Genomic DNA, 22710 nt, shown 5'->3' on the forward strand with positions numbered 1-22710 from the left:
AGAAAACACAAGAAACATAAGAAAAGAGGAAATTTATCACTAGCTGTTTCTAAAGATAATGCAAATGATAAAAATCTTTTTAATCACTATCCACAAATACAAAATGTGGTGTAGCCACAGTGTGATATATCTTGCTTTCATGCCACAGATTTTTATTGTCCAAAAAACCATTAAAAACTCATAAAACAGCCATAAAGTTAGTGTAACCAGCACACACGGTCTTTCCTCTCAACTCAAGGGACAAGTCATCTAATGCAGCGGTAAAGCTCTTATGGCTCTAATAAACTGAGCGTCAGCGTCAGTTCTGGCAGGCCAAGTAGTCAAGATGCTGCTAACCGCTATTGGCCAACAACACGGTCAACAGCTGGGCTGCATCAGCTGATCTGCATCAGCTGGTCAACTCCCCTTGCTGTTGAATGGCTACTTAAAGCTGCTTTAATTGGCTCATACTGCTCGCTGTTTAGTTTTGCTCTAACTGCTGCTGCTGCTTTAGTTGCTCCTAACTGCATCGATGCAACCCCCCTCCTCCCCAGCTCCGTGGCATACACTTCTTTGTCATTGTTGCTGCTCTGTTCATATAGGGAAATAGTTTAGCCCTACCAGTCTTTTTTTTTTTTAGATTATTTTTTGGGGGGGCTTTACCCTTTATTTGATAGACGGGAAAGGTGGGAGAGAGATGGGGGATGACACGCAGCAGTGCCACAGGCCGGACTCGAACCCGGACCGCTGCAAGGGACTACATAGGCCGCATGCTCTTACTGGGTGAGCTATGGGTTGCCCCAGCTCACCCAGTCTTAAACTGTGTGAGTGTCCCCTAATGCTGCTGCTGCTGTTGCTGAAGGGACTCCTCTGAACAGAGCCATAACGCAAAATTAAATTCGTAATTCATTTAATAACATTTCTTAAAGCATTTTTATTGTCTGTGTTGTTCTTGACTTAATGGACCTGACAGAACTATAGTTTGACCGGAAATTTGTAAGTGGAATTTGTGGAGGAGAGGCTGCAGAATTACAAGTTATAGAACTTGAATAAAGTATTCAATCCATACTCTGACACAGCCACAAACATCCTACACTTACTGATGATCACTTGCTGTACAGCACAACAGCTTTCAGTTGTTTGGTTCTAATGGGCTGAACTTGTCACAGGCCATGTACAGCCCCATAAAACACAGCATACAATACCTGGATTTTATTTTTCAGATATTATTTTTATTTATTATTTACTTAACTTGACATTAAATATTTAATTGGCAACAGAAAAACAAATACTTAATTGATGTCAAGCTGGAAGAAAACATGTATTATTCATGTATCTGTAACAGCTCACAAAACAAACTTTTGATTTCATTTAACCAAATCACATTAGTGTGTTAGGAGTATCCAGCAGGTGGCCTCAGCTCTCAGAAGCAGCAAATTATACAGCACGAATCATCCAAAAATGTTTTCATTAGATTCCTTTTTCACTTAAGGATGTATGAAATTAATTTCCTCCCTGGAGTGAAGTGTTTAAAGCTGATGTTAGACGAATTTGAAACATTTCCACAGAAGGAGGCTAAGAAAGACTGTCAGTGTAATCAAATGTAATTGCTGTTGATGCTGGCTTTAACATCATGGATTTAATATTTTTTGTGGTTAATCATTGGACTTCATCTAATCTGGTCATCTTTAATATCTTTATTCTAAAAAGACAGAAAACTACAGCGAGACTACCACCGGGAACATACCGCAGGCATATAGCAGTGTATCGTAGCTATTTTTATTTCGGCGCTTTCAAATCTGTTCGGCCACAACGGGCCCATAGCATCCGCGTGGCGTCCACGTACAATAGTTCTGACATCTCCTCGAAATTTTTACTCCATGTATGTGTCAAGCCAGTCAGGTAATCACATACAGGAAGACCACAGTGCAGCCGGGTATTTTACCAAAATAAACACATTTCAAAATAATCAGCCAGGTTCATGGTGATTTTGGCTGTCTTGACTTCTCACAGCAAGACACAGAGAGAGACCGACAGACGTGCTGAGAGAGAGAGAGTGACACACACGTACACGACGAACAGAATGACCTAAATTGAGGACAGCTACATTCTTTTTTGCAATTTTCAGTGTCTATTACAACTTCATTGCAACAAAAATACAAAAGACATTGCAACTTTTATTGCAATTAGTTACAAAATCAGGCATTTTGGGCCGCAACAATCTTAAAAATAAGGCTGTGAACTCCTGGAGGGAGTAACCATGTATTGAGTGCTGGCATTGCATAGTTTGCCCACCAGAGGGCGCTCTACAATGTCCCTGTTGCCAACTCTTTGATTGTTGTTGTTGCTTTTTTTCAAAGGGCTTTAAGTTTCATATCTTAAGTTTATATTTGTATACTGTACATTTTTTTACCAGAACATTAATATATTTTGATGTTCCTCTGTTCTGTTGTGAAACAAACAGGTTTATTTTTTAACTGCATTATCATATTATTTTAGTGAGGACTCAAATAACTACAAATAACTAATGTTAGGGAAATCTGTTTTGTTTTGCGTTTCTGGATATATATTTTTAAAAACAGTACATATCGGCCGATATCTTAGATTTTTAAATCACCAAATATTTGTATCAATATCGGCCTTAAAAATCGGTCGGGCTCAAGTCTAGACCACGCTACAATTTACAGAGACCCAACAATTTCCCCCAAGAGCGGAAACCTCAGACAGAACCTGGCTATAGCTGGGTGCCATCAGACAAAGCAACCGGCCGCAGAATGTAAATAAGTACTGTAACTCAAGTACTTTGGTACATTTTGACATTTACGCTACTTTATATTTCCTTCCGACTACATTTCAGATTAAATAATGTAGTTTTTTCTCCTCCACATTTCCATGTAGATAATTACCAAAGATTTCACACTTAGAGACATAACGACTGGTATTGTAGTCAATGTATGGTGCATTATCTGTGAGTTTGGCAGCATGTCGCTGACTCTCAAATACCAGTCCACTACTGCTGAGGAAAAGGGCCCCCCAAAGGCTCAAAGCTTAGACGCTGACTCCACAAATATGTCCAAAACGCATAAGCTGCAGTAGCATTATCGTTTAGATTTCCTCGCGCAAAAACTGCGAAGAAATTAAATTTTAGTTTGACTTTAATAAATACTTAACACAGTATAATATTCATAGAGGCTATAATGACATGACATATGGACAAATCCTCATAACACATTTACTAACCGTTTGACATGTACAAATAATTCAAAGGCGGGTTTAAAATTGAATTTGCCAAATTTAGCAAAAGTCATAAAGACATGTTGTCATATATAATTACACGCAGGGGTGTCAGACAGGGTGTAGAAAGGGGACAGAGTACCCAGGGCCCTCATTTGAGGACGGCCCTAAACTATGCTAGAGTGAATAGCTGTGGACGAGGGGAGGGGCCCATAGAGAACGCCTTTCTACATGGCCCAGAATTTTGTGCTACACCCCTGATTACATGCTATATTATCAAGCATCTCTCTCTCTGTTTATGCACCAGTTGCAGATGCTTCATATGGAGTTTTTTTTTACATTACATTAATACATAAAGGAGATTACAGTAAAGTGTTTAAAATATTTTTTTTTATGGCAAATGGTTGTTAAATGACAAGCAAGAAAAAGCTTTTGTTTTGAAAGGAAATGTGATTCTACAACCTTGACCTCAGTCTCTCAAGCCAAAGAACTCCTGCCGCCTTTCAGGAGTAAAGCAAACCTTCAGTCTTTAATCAGGTATGACGGGGAGCTGGAGAATGATATAGAGGACAGCTTCTGGAAATTATTTTTTGGATTGATATCAGGGATGACGCCTGACAAAGCGGGATGCATTAACTGACTTTAGACTTCTGAGTTCTCATTTGGTGCAAACCGTTTGCTGGTGTAATTGGGGTGGCCAGCCTTCTTCATAAAAGGGAAGGGGCTTTAATAGTTTATTATCCGAGCAATGAATCTCCTATTCTTAATCTCTTTGCATCAGTTTGCTCAGTGACCTTATACATACACAGCAATGTTTAGAGTTTGAAGGCTGACTCATCAATTTGATTTTTAGATTTTGACAAGACATTTTTCTTTAAAAAAAAATACTAATTTGTTAATTTTTGTCTTCCATGTCCTCTGCACTTATTTGATTTGCACCAAGCACTCTGTGTATCAGGGACCATCAATTTTATCCTCATGACTTCCAGCAGGACAGAAAGATGTTCTGAAGTCTTGGCAGAGCTTCCTAATGGCTGTAGTGTGAAATCATTTTTGGTCCATTACCTTACCATGAAACTAAATGACCTTATTGCTAAAATGCTTTTGGCAGTTTGAGATGGAAGGGCTGAAAAAAAAAAAAAAATGATTTACCTACTTATTAATCATTAGGAAAAATCGATTTGCAGCCGAGGTGCACACTGCTGGAATCATGACCGTAATGGAACCAAGCAGTTAATGTTTTAAACATTAATAAAGGACATCAACCAGATGCCAATGTATTTTGGCTGTCCTCGGTAATTAGTCACAGTGTAGACAGCACCGCCTGTTTCTGTATGTCATAGGACAAAAAAATTCAATGGCCACTTAGCTCAGCCCCGTCTCATGGCTATTACTTGGTCTGCAGAGCTGCATAATGTTCTGGAGTTCTGATAGCCTTGTGTCAAATTGTAATTGAAGTATTTTCGATATTGAAAGTAGAGATGTCGATTCTCAGGTTTTGACAGATTTAGTGATCAGTACTCCATTCTAGATGGAGTCATCGCACAAAGAAGAAATATACTGTGCTGACCTTAAACCTCCTTATAAAGCAACACTAAAGAACTTTTCTTTTTCAGTCCCCCTACAGGTTGGAAGTGTAATTGTCCATTACTGCTGTCGTAATGTCTCATTATGTCTCATTCGAACTACAGATCTGCTACACGATCTGGCAAATTTGTATAGTTACTATATCAGAAATTTGGGTTTCTTTCAACCAAATTGTCCAAAAACATAATGTGGATGGTTCCATAAAACCATTACGCTTTACAAGTAAAATAAATGATCAGTTCACTACTTTCATTGAATTTGGGAGTGTTATTCAATTTTATATCGTTTGGGGAAAAAAGTGATCAAAGAACGGGAAAAAGTAACAAAAAAACAAAACAAAAAAAACTGCAAAGAATAATTGTGGAAAAAAGTTACCAAAAACTAAAAAAAAACTTAAAAAACTGATTAAAAACAACAGGAAAAAACATTGGAAAAAGTGAATTTTTTGAAAAAAAAAAAATTATTTTAAATTTGACCCAGTAAAAAAAGTTGCATGGTCGATGAGGAGACAACACAAGGGTTAATATTAGTCGACTGATTATATGAAGTGAATGTAAAACATTAGGTTATAATGTGGAATATAAGAAACAGGTCTGCTGGTCTCCAGCCGGGGGAAACCATCAATTGGCAGTCCTTGCACACAAGAAGTACACGAATTTGTTAATGAATGAAACCCGGCTTTATATCTGAGCTCCAGCACTGAAGCAGCTGGAGCGCAAATTATCCCATTTATTAAGTCTCATGTTCTCAATGGCCATGACCACCACACTATCACCAGCTTCACCAAATTAACCATAATGAGCGACCATTTACATATTATTGAATGTTTTCATCATGCTTGTTTTTGTATTTCTACCACCATGTCAAACCTCTGTCAAACACAGGGTCTATATTTATTTTGTAGTCATATTCTGGGGCTCATTCAAACAGACTAGTAATGTTGTCCTGGGAGCAGCCGATCTCGGTGAATCTCACTGCGGACTTACAGACATACAAACTGTTGACAGATATACAGGTCACCATGAGTTTCCTCTGGAATAGCTAGAACAGTTGGACAGATAATCAGGGCAACGCCAGGCTCTACGAAACAGGGGCCAAAGAAACATCCTAAACATAAGCACATGCAGTTTGCCTCGAGTGCTCCCTTAAGCTGAATGTCCAAATCTGGTTTTACGAATACAAATAACTACTTGACTTTGGATTTCTCTGAGTTTACTTGAAAATGAGATTGGACTGTAATATTGTTGAGGCCCCTGAAGTGATAATTGTTTCACACCCAAAGGACAGCCTGACAGGATGCTTAATTTAAAACTCGAAAAAGATGGTAGCAGAGACTTGTTCATGTGAAAATGTCCCGTTAAACTATTCTAAAAGTGTAAAGTGAGAATGAGATCCCACTTGCTTAAATATTATAGCTGACATGAAGTTGAATAAAGATGTTTTGATTTACAAAATAAAACAATAATTTCTTAAATGTATGTTGAAATGTGAAAGGCTCAAAGTCTTTATGACACGTCACATTCCCATTGGGCTGTCATGTAAATCTTCACTCTATTTCCTTACAGCTGTAGATACAGATCTTTGAAAAGTAAATTTAGGCAAGAGCTAGGCAAGAGGTTTTGTGAATGTGTTTTTTTGTGTGATTAATTGGTCTTATGTGTGCACAGGCTGTGAAAACAAATTTCCTTTAACACAGAACAGGAAATTATCCATCTATTATCTAATCACTACAACTAAGAGGGAATGGGCCTGTGGTATGTGTGGAATGAAGAATGACACTAGTTTCAACTGCATGCCATAAATGGAATGGGTGTTACAAGAGAAACCATACAGCAAGAAGAGTTGATCAACTAATTCCAAATAATGCTGTAGCTTTATTTTGTTCCCCTTAAGAAAACTGAAATCTCAACCAAGCAAAACATCCGATCGTGTGTGTATCGTGTTCAAAGTGTCATGCTGTGTTTTGTGAGAGGGGAGGAGGTTGAACCTGACGGACTGCTCATCAACTGAAAACAAGTTTGTTCTTGTCATTCAGAGAACTCATTATTGGCACTGGTGTGTGAGGCGTATGGATGGTTTGGCGTGTGATCAGCCTTACTGGAAGTCTCATTGATGACTTGGATGTTGGGGTGGCGGTGGGGTCAAAGCATACCCACCTCCTCAACCTTCTACATAGCAAAGCATACCCACCTCCTCAACCTTCTACATAGAGTACACTGGTATGTTGATTGGAGATGATCCACCTATTCTTGTTGTATACAGATGGCTTTGGAATCTTACAGGCAGTGAAACTGGTTCCCCCAATGGGTGTGAGATAGAAAAAATGTAGTGCATGATGATGTACTGAGATTGTGCCAAGCCCAACAGTCAAGAGGCAAGGTTGACAGACAAACACTGACATACCAATGGGGCTTCTATACAAGGTAAATATTTCACATTCTGAGAATATAAAGTGTGTTTTGTTTTTAATTGCCTAGGACACTTTTTAGTGAGTGTATTTGTTGTTTCTGTTTTTTTAGAATGAAAGGATGCATAGATAGAATTAAATAGATCATCTCTACTGAACATTTTCCACTTTTGATTTTATTTTCTGAGTTCTGATGCTAAGTTATAATAGTTGAAAATATAATAGTTTAAAAAAAAAAAAGTGTCTGTTTCAGTGAAGATTCTCTACGGACAAAGTGGATGTAATAGTGTCCTGTAACAGCTCACCTGACTAGGTCAGGTTCACATCCAGCCATTGGGACATCAGGGAATTTGCCCAGATGCAAAAAAACACACACATGTTTACATATATGTAGATTTCAAAAGTCAACCAGCCAGTTTTAAGCAAACACAGGCAGCCAACTAGGTTCAACTCAGTACACGGGTAACTACAGGGGTTATTTTTTTCTCCAGTCACTTCTAATCAAACTTTTTTTGAGTTTTCATACAGACATGTACGGATCAAATGGAATGGAATAAGGATTGCGTACCACAGTTCTATCAAGTGTGTTTGAGAGGGGATTGCTATGGGTTACCTGAAGTTCAACACCTCAATACTTGACTGCATCTTCCATGAACTCCTCCTATGTCTGGACATTACTACCCTAACTGTAGACATTTGTGCAAGTCATGGCAACAAAACAGTGGTATTGAAGACCAACTCAGCTAACATGGAACAGGGCAAGGACTAGTGTACAAGAGAAAGAAGTCAACATCCCAGGTAAGCTGACATTGTTAATTAATCTACAAAAGATTGGTTTTATTTCTTAGGAGATGTTTGTTTTTTCCTTACATTCCAGTCAGAGACACTAACATTAAGGAATTAACCATTTATTACAACATTACACATTATACAGTTAGGTTTGGCAGAAAAGTTATGTTTTTTAAGAGTCTTTAAATGAATCTGAGCAACTAGGATTATGTTATGCTAGAAAAATGTCCCTCTGACACATAATGGTTCCCAATTAGAGATGGCTGTAAACACACAAGAACATTGGAGCTTAGCAAGAATTGTCAGTTTATACTGTAAATGCCAACTGGTACACTTCTCTGATACTGTCCATACAGGCAAGGAAATCAATGCTTCCAATGAGCTTCAATTACCTAAATCAAAGCAAAGCTTCATGTATTTAGGACATTGACAAACCTGATCTTTAGCCGTGTCATTTAAATCACATTCAAGGTAAACCATTAAACAATGTTAACAAAAATTAATGGAATTTAGTTTGTGACATAACGTGAGGTTGGGTGTGGTCTGGTAATGTATCGCGAGAACGTGGCTTCGCATCAGCAACGTAATAACACTGGACACAGCTTGTAGTTGTCTGGTTAAGGCCTGCGTTTGACTGAAACTCCAATTCTCTATAAAATTGAGTTTGTATTATAACCACTAGAATGGTAAGGCTATTTGTGTAATGTATTTGTTGTTACTGTAAAATGTTGGTTTATACCTATTCTTATTGACAAGATAGCAGTGCTTCAAAATGTTGTTTATCCGTCGATAAGCAGCTAACCAGAGCTAGCATAGCCTGTTTTTGTTGAGCAATAATAGCTGTATTAATCTATTCTTTTCATGTCAACATGACCGCTCTTAAAAACAATAACTGGCATTTCTAGTCTGGCTACATTTAATGAGGGCAGTGTCATTATTTTGCCTGGTACATTGGAGTAGAGATTGTCCAGAGAACACATTTTTCTGTCGTGTCAAGCGGTGACTTTGGTGGACAACTTCGTACTGTTTAGGCAATATTTCACATAAGCTAAAACAAGGAGCTCTTTAACTTTTGTTCAAGCTGTCAGCATTGAAGAGTGTTTTTACTATTCAGTAGCCTCGCATTGCCAAACCTTTAGTTTTTTCTTACCAGCTTATTCCATAATGTCATTATCGGTTTGACTTATTATCAATATTGTGTATCAATGAGTCAAGCAGAAGTTAAGAGGTTAATTGTTAGTGAAATAAACACTTGTATTTTTCATGTAAAATATTGTCCTGCGATTTCCCACTCAGGTTCGAATCATTCATCCTGAGGAGTCGTCTATTCCAGTGAGTATAATTATTTCTCTTATGACCTTTATCTCGTACTTGTCACACTGCATTGTTTCAGTTCCTCACCACACACACACACACACACACACACACAATAAATAAACACATTTAACAATGCAGATAATAACAATAATAGTAAACCATGAAATAGTTGTTATTTTTCATTAGTATAAAATAAATAGTCTTTCTACTGTTCTCTGTGTATTCCCTTTCCTTCCTAGGTCCAGTGTGAGACCAACCCTACTGGTTTGAATGGAGTTGCGGTGTATGATGATCTAACTTATGCCTTACCCTATGTGTAACCACACACACACACAGACACACACACACACACACACACTCAGAACATTGACTTATACAAAAATGTACTTTGATTAAAGTTAAATGTAGGTTGGGTAAAATAAAAATGTACTCTGAGTAAAAATTACCATTACATTTTATGGGGGGAGGATAAACGATAATCATGTAATGACCCCTCTGATTTATCTTGCTGTCCCCTGTGGTGCTGCTGTCCCCCAGGTAGAGAACCAGCAGCCTATAGACCGAACCCCGTCTTCGGACAACTCAGTCAGTGTGATTGGAGAATTGCAGCAGCAATGGAGCTCAGGTAAATGGGGACAAACCATCTATACAGAATCATAATACTCTTAGTTTCATTTACTAAAGACCGGATTTAACTGTTTTCAGAAGACACACTTCACCAGGAGGAGAACCTAATGTTTCGGCCTCATGGATATTCGACATCTGGTGGGAGACATCTGAGACATGGTCCTTTCTGCCGCACTACGACCACACACAGAGTGCCCGTCAACTGGTAATTGGAGTATTAGAATTCACACTTTACATGGAAATACCCACAGTACCCAGAATCCACCAGCCACAGTAGCAGGTGGACAGGGAAAGTTCATTTCGAACCCTACTTACCCCCCAAAATCAACAAATTATTATTATTATTAGAGACTGTATTTAAATTCATAGAACGTGGTTAATTAATCCAATCTGAAAGCCAAACTCACACCTATGACCTATTATCAGAGGTCAGTTACACAAAAACATTTTAGACTTGTCTGCAGTGTTAGAGTGAGAGACCAAGAGAGTGGGAGAGTACAAAAACGGAAACTTAACTTTATTTGGTCTGCGCTTCAATGTAGTTTTTGTAGAATCATATTGGAGTTTTGGCAGAATATTATTTTCTCGCAGCTCGATTTCAAATGTTATTAGTCGTGGCACGGTCCACAGGAACCTCTCTCTCTGATTTTGTCCTAGTCTAATGTACCTTTGTAGTACACATGCCTTTGTGTTCCTTGAAAAGTTCCTGGTCACTACAATCATCCCATACGCAAATACACTGTAAGAGAGGAGGAACAATATCCACAGTCCCCATTCTGGGAAAACAATGCACTCAAAAGTTCAGCTGTATATAAGCATAATCCAGTGGGTATCATTGTCCTGTTAGTCATGTGTAGACTTAATCGATATCACCGAGGTTCCACTTCCGGGATTAAAGGGGCCGCCGGAAATTCCGCTGATGTCCTTCTTTTTTGGCTGTCACCTTTTGCTTTTTTTGTGTTGGCATCCTAAACTCTGAAGACTACGGTTAACTGCTCCTCAGATCTCTGCAGGTAAATCCAGACAGCTAGCTAGACCCCCCCCCCACCCACACCCACCCACACCCACACACACACCCACACACCCACACACTAGTCACTGGTGTGTGCTGGATGAATTTGTCAAGCAGGAAGATAATTAACTGGGCCATGTGATAAAAAGAATGATACTGCAAAACTATCACCTGCCGCTACATCCATTTAATAATTTACAGCCCAAATTAATTTTGCACTATATGTGGGTGTGTTTATTTTTTTTGCACTTCATTTGTATTCATAAATATGCATGGGATGTCAATATTATTGGGTTGTTCATTTATTAAGCCAGAAGAGACCAGAGGAGTATAGAAGTAAAGATAAGAGTATTACTCATTGATGACTCGTCATCATCTTCTGCCTGATAATATTTCTATCTGACTTTTTATTAAGACTTTGGGCTGAGCAGGGTAAGGGTGCAGTGCAGGAAAATTGATGAGTGGAGCTGCCATCAGTGTGATAAAGATTCTGAAAAGTGAATCACTTCAAAGTAGCAAGTCAAACTTTTTACTTCTATCTCAAGACCATATTATATTTTGTTTTAGTAAATTCGCAATTTAAATTTACTCAAAGTCATGTAGAGTTTACAGTTTGTTTTCAGGGATTAAAAAATGTATTTGACGACCATGTACATTATTAATGCCTTTTTCCTTGAACCTATGAACCATGAAACCAACAGCGTGCAAAGTTTGAATTGTGTTAAAGTATGTTTCTAATCAATTGGAAGGAAAATGAAGTATCAAGATATACAGTGATAACAAATTTCACCCTTTATGGGGCGGCTGGGGCTCAGTGGTAGAGAGGTTGCCTGCCAATCGGAAGGTCGGTGGTTCGATCCCTGGCCCTGCAGTCCCATGTTGAAGTGTCCTTGGGCAAGACATCGGAGTGTGAATGTGTGTGAGTGTTTATCTGGTAAGCAGGTGGCCTCGGCCACAGTGTGTGAATGGTGATCATATCCTGTATGATATAAAAGTGCTTTGAGTAGTCGTTAAGACTAGAAAAACGCTATATAAATACAGCACATTTAGACAAAGAGAGTGAATATTGGACTTTAATCGGTTGTCCAGAAAACATAATTGCAAATGATGGTGGTATTGCTACGTTTAGTTTAGTGAATTCTTGTTACATTACAAAAAGGAATCACACGTCACAGAGGGAAGAAGGGTTGATCATCCTCCTTTACCTCAGTGTGTGTTTGCTACTGTTGTTAATCTCCCTCCAATAGCAAACCTAGCCTAATTTCATGTAATCTCCAACTGTAATTGTGAAAAACTGTTGAAAATGGGTTGTTTTTGGAACAGCAGTGTGACATATTTTTATATGATCTATATTTTTAATGAAAACCAAAAGAAAAGTCAATTTCCTTCCACTACCTTTTGTCTATTCTACAGTTAATTGCATTTCCAACCACATACTGTGCATATGACGGACCAGGAGATGGTGGCTGAAGTCTTTAATTCTCTTCACTTGCAATTTAGCTAAAATGATGTTCTCACAAATTATGTCATGTTTTGTGTCTCTCTTGTGTGCAGGTGGAGACAGAATGGTCCATGGCTGGTGATGGCACTTGCGGGTGTGGTGCTCTTTCTGTTGCGCACAATGCTTGTTTTCTCAAAAGAAAAATAATTTTGAAATGTATTTTGATGTGTGATGTTGTCCTTTTTGACACAAGGGGGTTAGGAATGGAGGGGGGAGGATGCCCTTGTGACATTACATGAAAACCAGATCAAATAATAATGTTTTGTATAATTGTAACATAGTTGTATATACTGTACCTACTGTGAATAGGAGTTTCGTCTTTGAGGACAAATAAATTAAATATATCTGATTATTTATGAATCATAGCTTTTTGCCATAAAGTGCTTAGCAAAAGTGAATACACCCATGCTTAAGTTGACTAAAAAGAGGAATAAAAAAATCTTTTGGAAATTGATCTTAATGCGTAGTAAAAAAATGAGGAAAAATTCAACCTTTAAGGACCCCAATTTTCTTTGTGACTGAATCATGTATCATAAATAAATACATTTTCTTCAATAAAATAAAGGTGGCATAATTATACACACACCTTTGTTAAATTCCCATAGAGACAGGCACATTTTTATTAATAAAGGCCAGTTATTTCATGGATCCAGGATACTATGCATCCTGATAAAGTTCCCTTGCCCTTTGGAATTAAAATAGCCCCCCCACATCATCACATACCCTTCACCTTACCTAGAGACATGGTTGGCATGGTTTATATAGTCAACTGTTCCTCTGCAGGGTAAATCCAGACGGCTAGCTAGAATATCTGTCTAGTCCGAGTTTTCTGTCGCCCAACTAAAACAACCTTTGAACGTACACATGTTCCACCAAAACAAGTTCCCCCCCAAGGCTGTTTTGCAGAGGCGCCATTGCTCCGTCCGGCGCTTAGCCGCCACCCTGGACGATTGTAATTGCTTTAAGAAATGCCAAAAAAAACCAGAGCACTTTTTTGTCCCATCCTGGAATGCTGTGTGGATTAGCCAGACCCTCCTCCACAGCGCTGTGAAAGAGGGTCAGGCAATGCGAGACTAGTGTCTGATTGCCTAATCACTAGCCCCTCGTTAATCCCAGTACTGTAATTTTCATACAGTCCATCAGCTACTGTATTTATCATTTTCATCATGAATCAATTAATTACTCATAAAAGCTCACTTCAAATTGTTTTAACATTGATCCTTGTCCATGTTAAAAGTTTCAGCACGGTCATTATAAGGTTTCAAATGAACGATTGAGTGAGATTACCCTGTCATGTAAACAGGTCATTTAAACTGGAACAGATTTCATGCTTGAGAAAATCACTGGTGGCTATCTTAGTTCTGGACAACATCGGCCAAAGATACGAGCCAGGTATATTTTCATGCGAGCCACGGGGCATCCAGTCATCCAGTCAATCCCCCCCCCCCCCCCAATATCTTTACAAACCCTTTATGTAAGGCAACGCCAGAAAAGAGAAGGCATGGAGTTTAATTGCACACATGATTGTTCTTTAAAGTACGTGTAGAGACATTGTAATCTGTGAGTCAAGCAGCAAGAAACTCCACCTCTAAGCCCCCTTCCTCGCCCGTGTGATATGGTGCCTGGTGGAGCAGCACAGATGCACCCAGCGGAAAAACGGGGTTAGTGTGCCATTTTAATGCCATCTCAAAGGCACGTTAATGAACTACTGCTGCACTGTACAGGCTGAGTCTAATTCTAAGAAGGTTTTATATATTTTTTGATTGTGTACACGAGAAAGTGACTAAATAAATAAAAATGCACTCAAAACAGCCATTATTAATATACTTTTTTTTCAATCTACATTGCACGCCGACAATGCAATGCATAAAAGAAATGGAGGAGCTGCTCACAGCTTGAATAAATTAAGTATTTATGAATGGTGGGGAAACAGAACAGCCTGTTCTCGTGAACCAAACGTTCATAATTCGTATAATTTACACGCTTTTTTGTAGCTGTGTTCACCACATTGACGACTGCTGTAAAGGAGCGCGGCTAGCCGCGTAGGGGGGAGGTCGGAGTGGGCGGTAACACACAAGACTTTCAAGCCAGGAAGCGGAGTACGCTTCCCAGGAAAAACAAAAGACTTTCACCAAGTGCTCCGTGGAGTGTTTTAATGCAAACCACATTTTTCCAAAACTTAAGTTGTTGTTTCGGTGCCTAAGACTTCACTTTCGTCTCCGTATAACGCTCACTTTTTCTTGTCTAAACTTAACTGTAAGCTCTGCTGAAATTACCGACTGCCTGTGGCGCTCTTTATCCCGTCACCTATTCTCAGGTAACTGAACACCATGCGAAGCACCGTGGCCGGCATCCCAGAGCTCTGTAGCGGCTAAACACATCTAGTAACTGCCGCTGATATGACCGAGTTGTGGCAGAGGTATGTAGCTGTGCCACAAAGCTCTGAAACAGCTAGCAACTGCCGCTCTGTAGCCGATGTCACGTGACCAGCCGGCGGTCTTCTAGTTATCATATGATATACAGTATGTTTTAATGTGCATAACTTTCTCCACGATATCCGATGAACCCATTCATCGAGGGATCCATTTTAAAATCTGATCTCAATTGTTTTCTATCCTGTGTTTAAAACTTATAACAGCAGGTTAAAAAAATAATAATAATAACAAAAAAAAGGTATAGAGCAGCGTCTTCAGCCTCCCCAAAATTTGGGGTAAGGACAGATTCCGAGGGACGTACTTGTCTGGTTGGTGACACTCACTGACACATTTGCTGTATGCCAGCTTGTGCTTTAGGTCTTTTGCAAGGCTGAAAAAAGACAATTCCTGTAGCGTGGCATGTAGCATGCAGATATGTGTTTGCTCTTTGTGCGTTGCACTGAACTTTCCGTGTCTTTGTACTCTACAGCTTAGACATTATCTTCCGGCTGTTCTTTATCTTTTTCCTTCTCTGCTTCTTTTCTCCTGGAGGGGTGTTTTCCACTCAGGTACCTCAGGTGTTGATGTGGAGAGTCTGTGGGGTATGTCCTTGTGTTGTTTCCACCCCCTGATGCTGAAGACTTTGGGCAGGAGGAACTGGGACTGCAGCTGTGATTGGGATCACAGGCATTTCTTGTGCCAGAGCCGACATGCTGTAACCTCGATTCTCTGATATGGCTACGCATGTGAGAAAACTGATAAAACAAACCCGACATATTATGAAAACTTGAAATGTACATATCATATAAATGTGTGGATAGCTATCTAGCGAAAACATTTCTACCCAGGAAAGGCTGATTTACCAAAGGGATCCTTTAAAAGGTGTAGCTACTTTACAGTTGATTATTTTCTGATATTTAATCCGGCAAGTTGCGGAGCTGAGGTTTTAAATGAACTGACAGACAAACGAGCAGTGGAGGAGTACGTTACGAGGCAGAGCGCCAGTCGCTTAATAAGTCAAATTAACGTCAAGCTTCATCCACACAAAGCACATTGCTATCGCCATGAGTGACATCTGTATTTGGCTGGCCCGCTGCCACTGGGTCTAACAGTAGCGGCCCGCTGCTCCGGATTGTGGGAAAAAAATGTATTTGTGTCAAATCGGTAACACAGACACACATAACGTGAAGTAACATGGCATATTATTTTGTTTGAGTTTTAACTTGTCAAGTGGGGCAAGAAAATTCCTCTTTCACTTGCCCTACAAAAAAATCCACTTCTCCCCGACAAGCGGACAAGCCTTGACGCCGAGCCCTGTCTTAACAACAAATATTTGATTGCCACAGCATTTACACTCTATGACTTCATTAACCGAGCCGGCTGGATTATACGCCTATGGTGGATAATAAACATGAGGTTCAATAGGCTACCAGTTGAGTTTCCATGTGATAAGCCAACATGGAGATGTGATCTTGGACCTGATATTCATAGCTGCTGCACATAACACTGACACTGTTCACCTACATGTGTACTTTAATTATCTGAGCTTGATTTCATATATTCCTCCAACGCTTTTGGCAGTGAAACATTTTCTTTTTTGTGGGCGGTGAAGATGTGCAAAAGCGCATTGCTCTTTTATCCTTTACACCAACTACAAAACCCTTCACTTCTCCTTGCCACTTTCTTCTGAGTCTATGAGTAGGATTGTTAGGGTTGTGGGTTCCTGTCATGTTTGGAGTCCTTTTTTATTTTGTTAACTCTTGCTCTGTGTTTTGATTGATTTGACAGGTTCTCAGGTTGATTGATACAACTCATTTGTCCCTATATTTAATGTCCTCTGTTCTGTCCAGTCTTTTTCATGTCGTCATTGTTGTTGAGTGTTCCTGCTTTATTCTGGAATTTCCACCATGTTTAGATTCTTTAAGACTCACGTAGGCCTGGATTGTTTTTTGTCATAATAAATTCTACACCTGCATCTGCCCTGTCGTGTCGTGCATTTTGGGTCCAGAATCCTTTTCTTCCGTGAGCACATGGCCAGTCCTGACAAAGATGTCTGAAGAGCTGAAGATAGTCGATGACCTTTGGCTGACCCTACTGCTCAGGGTGTGTTGCTGTCAATGTTGTTTTTTTTGCTTTTTATATATTTTTTTTTTTTTACCATTTTATAAAAAATGTGCATTGAAAACAGAAAATGTGTACATGTTGACTGACTTCATTTGTAATCTGAGGTCATATTTTCAATCAGGCTTGCAATTTCAAATGGTATCAACAACCATTAGACAGTCGATACACTAATGCGATTCAATTATTCATCAAAAGACCTTCAGGTGTAGAAGTGTGGAGCTGGAGAAGGCAGGAACAGATGTTGGATCCATGTACAATCGATACAACGTCAGCAGGTAGAGTGAGATATGACAGGATTAGCTTTTCCTACACACTTCAGGCAGAATAAGTGTAGGGATTAACCTTGAGGGGTATGTACATTTCTCTTCTGTTGAAATATCTTTTACATTTCCCACTTCTGTTCTACTCTTCTTCACGTCTTCTGTATCATGAGAGTAAAAGAATACACACTACTGTTTTGACATTGCCTCAGAAAACCCGCAGCAATCAAGTATGCTGTACAAATGGTAGTGGTTTCATTAGACGTTAAATGTAGGTGGTATGTGACAACAAATTGCTTGAATATATGGCTTGAATCCTGTTAAAAAGATATTGCGATTGCGATATGATTTACAATATTGGAGGGAATGATCATTTTTGTATCCTTTTTCTCATTTTGTTTGATATTTTGCGAGGATCTGTACCAAACAAAGAGGTTTTCTGTAGTCTGTAGAATACGATATGTAGGCCGGGACGTCTCTACAGTAACACAATACTTTATTTTAACGGCTTTACACATATTTTGACATTAATAAATATTGCGCCTGCGATTTGGATGTTGCACTAGTCCATATTGCGATTTCAATAAAATTGCGATTAATTGTGCAGTTCTAGTGTCAATACTGGGATCCCTGGCTTTTTGTGAAGTAGTATTAAAACAAGCTTCATATTTAAAAGCTTTCCACCTTTACTTTGTTTTAAACAAAATAAACATTCTTCTTCCTCAAATGACTGCTGAAAGGTGACTGTGCTAGTATTCTGACATCATTAGCATCACCTACTTTTTAAGAAGAGATTAGCTGTCGCTTGGCCACAGTCTGCAGCCCTTAGTTCCCATAGTGGCTTACAGAAAACAGCACAATAAGAACAATGTGATATTTGCAGGAGGGCTGTCCACTACAGCTGTTGTCCAAAGAGACCGTTAAAACATATCCAAGTTAATCAGGAGAAAAAAACATTCAGAGCTGTAACAAAAGAGCCAGGAATAGGGAGCGGCCACAGTAGGACCCAAACAGATTTCACTGATTAATTCCTGTCAGAAAGACAGAGTACTGAAGGCAGCATACAGAGACAGAGGGAGGAAGAAGACACAGCTGAGCTGGTTTCAATTAACTGCTACTAAATTGGACCTAATGCATAGCATTTAATAAAATAGCTCAGCATTTTTGTTAAGCTCAATTTCTTTTTAAGAGTGATATGAGAAGATCAACACCAATCTCATATCTGAGCGTAGTATGGAGATAGAGCCAGGAGATGATTACCGTAGCTTAGCATTCAGGGGGAAACAATTAGCTTGGTTGTCTATAAATGTAGCCTAAATGATAGCACTGGGCATGTTTTGGTCTCTGTACAGGCACGACAGGGTTTTCTTGGGTTTTTAGAGTGCTTAGGGGCAAATGACACCATATGCTCATTTGCATATTGGTGATGTAATCATACAATTACTTGGAGGACCGCCCTGTCACCAAAACGACAATAGTAGGTCCACCCTTAAGGAGTAATATGAACAGTTATCCTAAAAAACAAAAAGTATAGAATAATGCAAACATTCATCTCAATCATCACTTATAACCCATTAGAGTGTGTATCAGCAGAGACCCTGCCCTCTGCCTGGATTTTCCCTTTTCTTTCTTATTTTTGTGAGTGCGGGCTCGGCAAAAGGCCTTTAGGCCCCACGTGGGTGTGTAACCCCGAGCCAATAACATGTGGAGTGTGCAGCACCTTCCAACACGTTCTCACTCTCCCATTGCGTAAAAAATGGATACAGATGCAGGCACCTTTCTGTCTTTGTGTGTGCGTGTGTGTCTCAGCTAAGTGAATGCAGAGGTTTAAGAAAGTTTAGTGGAGGCAAATTGAGTATAAACCAATCAACTTTTAACAGAACAGCTATAAATTGTATGCACCAAAAAATGAAAAGGCACACGAGCCAATCAAGAGGAAGCTGGACATAAAAGATTGAAATGCTGTTAAAATAAGATTTAAAACGGTGCTCCCCATGAAATCGGCTGGAAGTCTTTTTGGGAGTTATTGGAGGTGAAAACACATCCATCCATCCTTCACTAATAGGTGTTGATGGGCAATGCTGTAAAGTTCTAACCATATCCTGCAGGTCACTTATCATTGATGGGACCCGTTTTTGATGGAAAAACACCAGAAATGGCAGAGAAGTTGCACTTCTACCTTGTGAACATAAAATCCCATTGACACCAAGCACCTTGGCTTTAATTGGAAAGCTTCCACTTGTCTGGCTGCAGCAGCAGCAGCATCATAGCTGGATGAATCATCACACTTCACATGTCTTCTCTCTTTACTTCAGTAGTTACTTCCCCAAATTATATTCCCCTCTTGCTCCCTCAGTACATAGTTACTGTGACAAAAATCCCCATCACTACACTATACTTCCTGTAATTGGTTCTTGACCCAGCTCCATCCTCTGGTAAATGAGACCAAATAGTCAAATAACGTGTACTAAGTGTTACTTCTGAAACTGCTGAGATCAACCCAAGAGAATGCAGACGCATTCAGGAGTTCTGTTCTGTTCAGTTATACTTGGCAATGAAGGCTCCGTTCTGGTAATGTTCCCTGGATCAGCCAAGCTGCATACTACGATGACACAGGAGACATACAAGAGCAGACCCAATCCAACACATCACAACAATTTCACACATAGTTATGACGACACCCAAAACCGGGAAGGTGGAGGCTGGGGTGGTGGAGGCAAGCTTTGCCAGCAGCAGCGGTGTGAGGCAGCATTGGAGTAGCAGGAAGCAGAGAGGAATAGGGAGACATTTAATTGGACTGCCTGATGTGAAAATGGCTGTGATTGGTTGTGACTGGCTGGAATGATGATTCAATTAGTGGGCCTTTGACTTTCGTGTCCTGCATGAACTAACGCGATGCTTAATTATGTCAAGTATTTCTATGGATTTGTCTGATGGCGTTTTTCCATTACATGGTACCTGCTCGACTCGCCTCTACTGGCCTTTTTTGGTTTTCCATTATAAAGAAAGTCCCTGGTACCTGCCAACAGGTACTTTTTTTTTTTAGTATCACCTCCGTTGAGGCTCCAAGCGAGCTGAGGCGTTACCAAAAGGTGAGGTGAAAACCTGCAGACTACTGATTGGTCAGAGAGAATTGTCACTAATCACGGTGTCATCTTTGCATGCAACAGACGGGGGTGTCCTGAACAAACCCGCCATTTTCCAATAGTTTAGCCAGAGGTGGTTTTTTTGCTGTCTTCCAGCTTCTTTTGAAACTAACTTTGGAGTAGAGGGATAGGGGAGACAGGTATGGAGAGACATGAGGGAGAGATAGACAGCAGTGGAGCAATACTTCAGCTGGACCGTTGGAGAATTAATTCCGTGCAAATGGTATGTGGGAATAACTTATTTTAGAATAATCATTTTACTGTACGGAAAATGCTGCGCAAGCATTTGCACAATAACAGAAACGCATGGACAAGAAGAGCAACAGTCTCTCAAAAAGTCAAACATTGCAGTATCTGCCAAAGGCAAAATAAGAAAACTTCTAGCCAACTGGTTTGTTTTATTCTTGTTTTAAAAACCACACTAAACTTTGAAACAGTAAAAGATTTTTTTTATTTTTTATTGCTCTCCATCTGTTCAAATGTATTAAGCACTGAAACAACAGATCCAGACTGCAGGCACTCAACTCATAACAAAGAAACAGAGTAAGAAAATGTCCAAAGAACAAGGGAAACATGAAAAGAGCCCGGCCAACGAACAAATGGTTGTTGTACTGCCATCAAGAGGGGGGGGGAGGGGGGGGGGGGGGGGAGTATTTTGATATTTAGAGGGTGATGATTATCCTGCCAATCAAATAGCAGAGATGTTTAAAATAATCACACAGATGGTGGACTAAGACCAAGTCCAGCAGCAAACGCACCATATCAGGACTCCAACCACTTAACACCTCAAAAGGTTTCCATTGAAATCAATTGACTATTTGAAACGGTATAGTCTATATCCATGACGTTCCCCCTCTGGGATTGCTCTGGTGTCGCCTAAAATTCTGCCGGATGTCCCTCTTTTTGGCTAGATTTCCGCAACCTTCAACTTTCTTTGTTCTGTAATTTTAAACTCCGGTCTATTTATGAGGACTGTGGTTAACTTCTCCTCAAATCTCTGCAGGGTGAATCCAGACAGCTAGATGGACTATCTGTCCAATCTGATTTTTCAAATTTCCAAAAAAAGCCACTTCACCGGAGACAAGGTAACAGCTAAGGGCGCTCTGTCTTTCACGTTTTGGACGTTTTCTGTGTTGGACACTGTGTGGAAACTGGGGGGCTCGGGACTTGGGACGTTTTGGGAGAATAACGGATGTTGCGTCTCTCCATACTCTAGGAGCGCATAGGGAGCGTGGCAACTTTTCAACGTACACATGTTCCACCAAAACAAGTTCCTTCCTTAGGCTATTTTGCAGCGGCACCGTGGCTCCGTCCGGCGCTTAGCACCGCCCAAGACGATTGTGTTTGGGTTAAAGTAAAGGCAATAAACTAGAGCAAGTCCCGGAATGCTGACCCTCCTCCGCAGTGTTCTGTAGGAAGGTCTGGCAATGTGAGACTAGAAATGGTATGACAGCAGCATGACGTGTTATTGTGGTAGTAAAAGTAAGAATAACAAGCCCAATTATATGTGGGGCTATCAACTCAATTATTTTTTTAAAGAGACAGAAATCTAGCATAATTCACTGCAGGCAGAAATGATTTTATTGGTTAGAGACTAGCAACAGTTAGTAAAGCATAGACGAGTTTTATATTTGCTTTCCTAATATGTTTTGGTGGTGAAAGATTAGCAGACAAGCTAAGCAACTTCCCTTTATAAACAGATGGCTTTATGGCTGTGCAACAAAATAATCTGAAGGTCCACTTAGAGATTTAAAGCTGGGAAAGGACAAGAGGACCTTTGACCTGTGCTTCTCAGTCTTTTTAAGCCAAGGACCCTTTACAAGATAGAGAATATACTGGGGACCACCTCATGTTTCTTTGAATAGTTTGACTTAGTTTGAGGGCTGGGCGATATGGAGAAAATCAAATATCACGATATTGTTGACCAACTACCTTGATATGGATAACACAACAATACTGTAGTGTTGACTATTGGTGCTTTCACAAAATATTTACACAATGAGATCTTGGATAAACAATCATCAGTAATGTGAATATAATGACTAAGTGGGTAAATGCAAATTATAGAACAGTAACAGTAAGTTCATAAATGACATTACTGTACTGTATTACGTAATGCAGCCTTTAAAACCAGGAAAAGACACTTACTTATGTCATATTATGATATCCAAAGATCTAAGACGTATCATAACATATCACAATATCGATATAATATCAATATATTGCCCAGCTCTAGTTTGACGTAGCATATGTTTGACACTTTCAGTCTTAGCCATGTGAAAGAACACAAGAGAAACAGATTAGAAAGATAGT

At 39.6% G+C, this 22710-nt stretch overlaps 2 long non-coding RNA genes across 2 annotated transcripts; one reads left to right on the top strand and one right to left on the bottom strand.

Moving 5' to 3' along the window:
- Nucleotides 1-793: 793 nt before the first annotated feature.
- On the bottom strand, nt 794-12793 carry LOC116698577 (uncharacterized). The gene is made up of 3 exons (XR_004334255.1): nt 12782-12793; nt 3479-3481; nt 794-954 (listed from the first exon to the last, which is right to left on the bottom strand). It is a non-coding gene; the product is annotated as an uncharacterized LOC116698577 (long non-coding RNA).
- On the top strand, nt 7748-13054 carry LOC116698576 (uncharacterized). Its single transcript, XR_004334254.1, has 6 exons — nt 7748-8005; nt 9293-9328; nt 9553-9627; nt 9851-9938; nt 10019-10145; nt 12507-13054. It is a non-coding gene; the product is annotated as an uncharacterized LOC116698576 (long non-coding RNA).
- Nucleotides 13055-22710: the final 9656 nt, after the last annotated feature.

The sequence above is a fragment of the Etheostoma spectabile genome, chromosome 12 (assembly GCF_008692095.1).
Source record: "Etheostoma spectabile isolate EspeVRDwgs_2016 chromosome 12, UIUC_Espe_1.0, whole genome shotgun sequence".
NCBI lineage: Eukaryota > Metazoa > Chordata > Actinopteri > Perciformes > Percidae > Etheostoma > Etheostoma spectabile.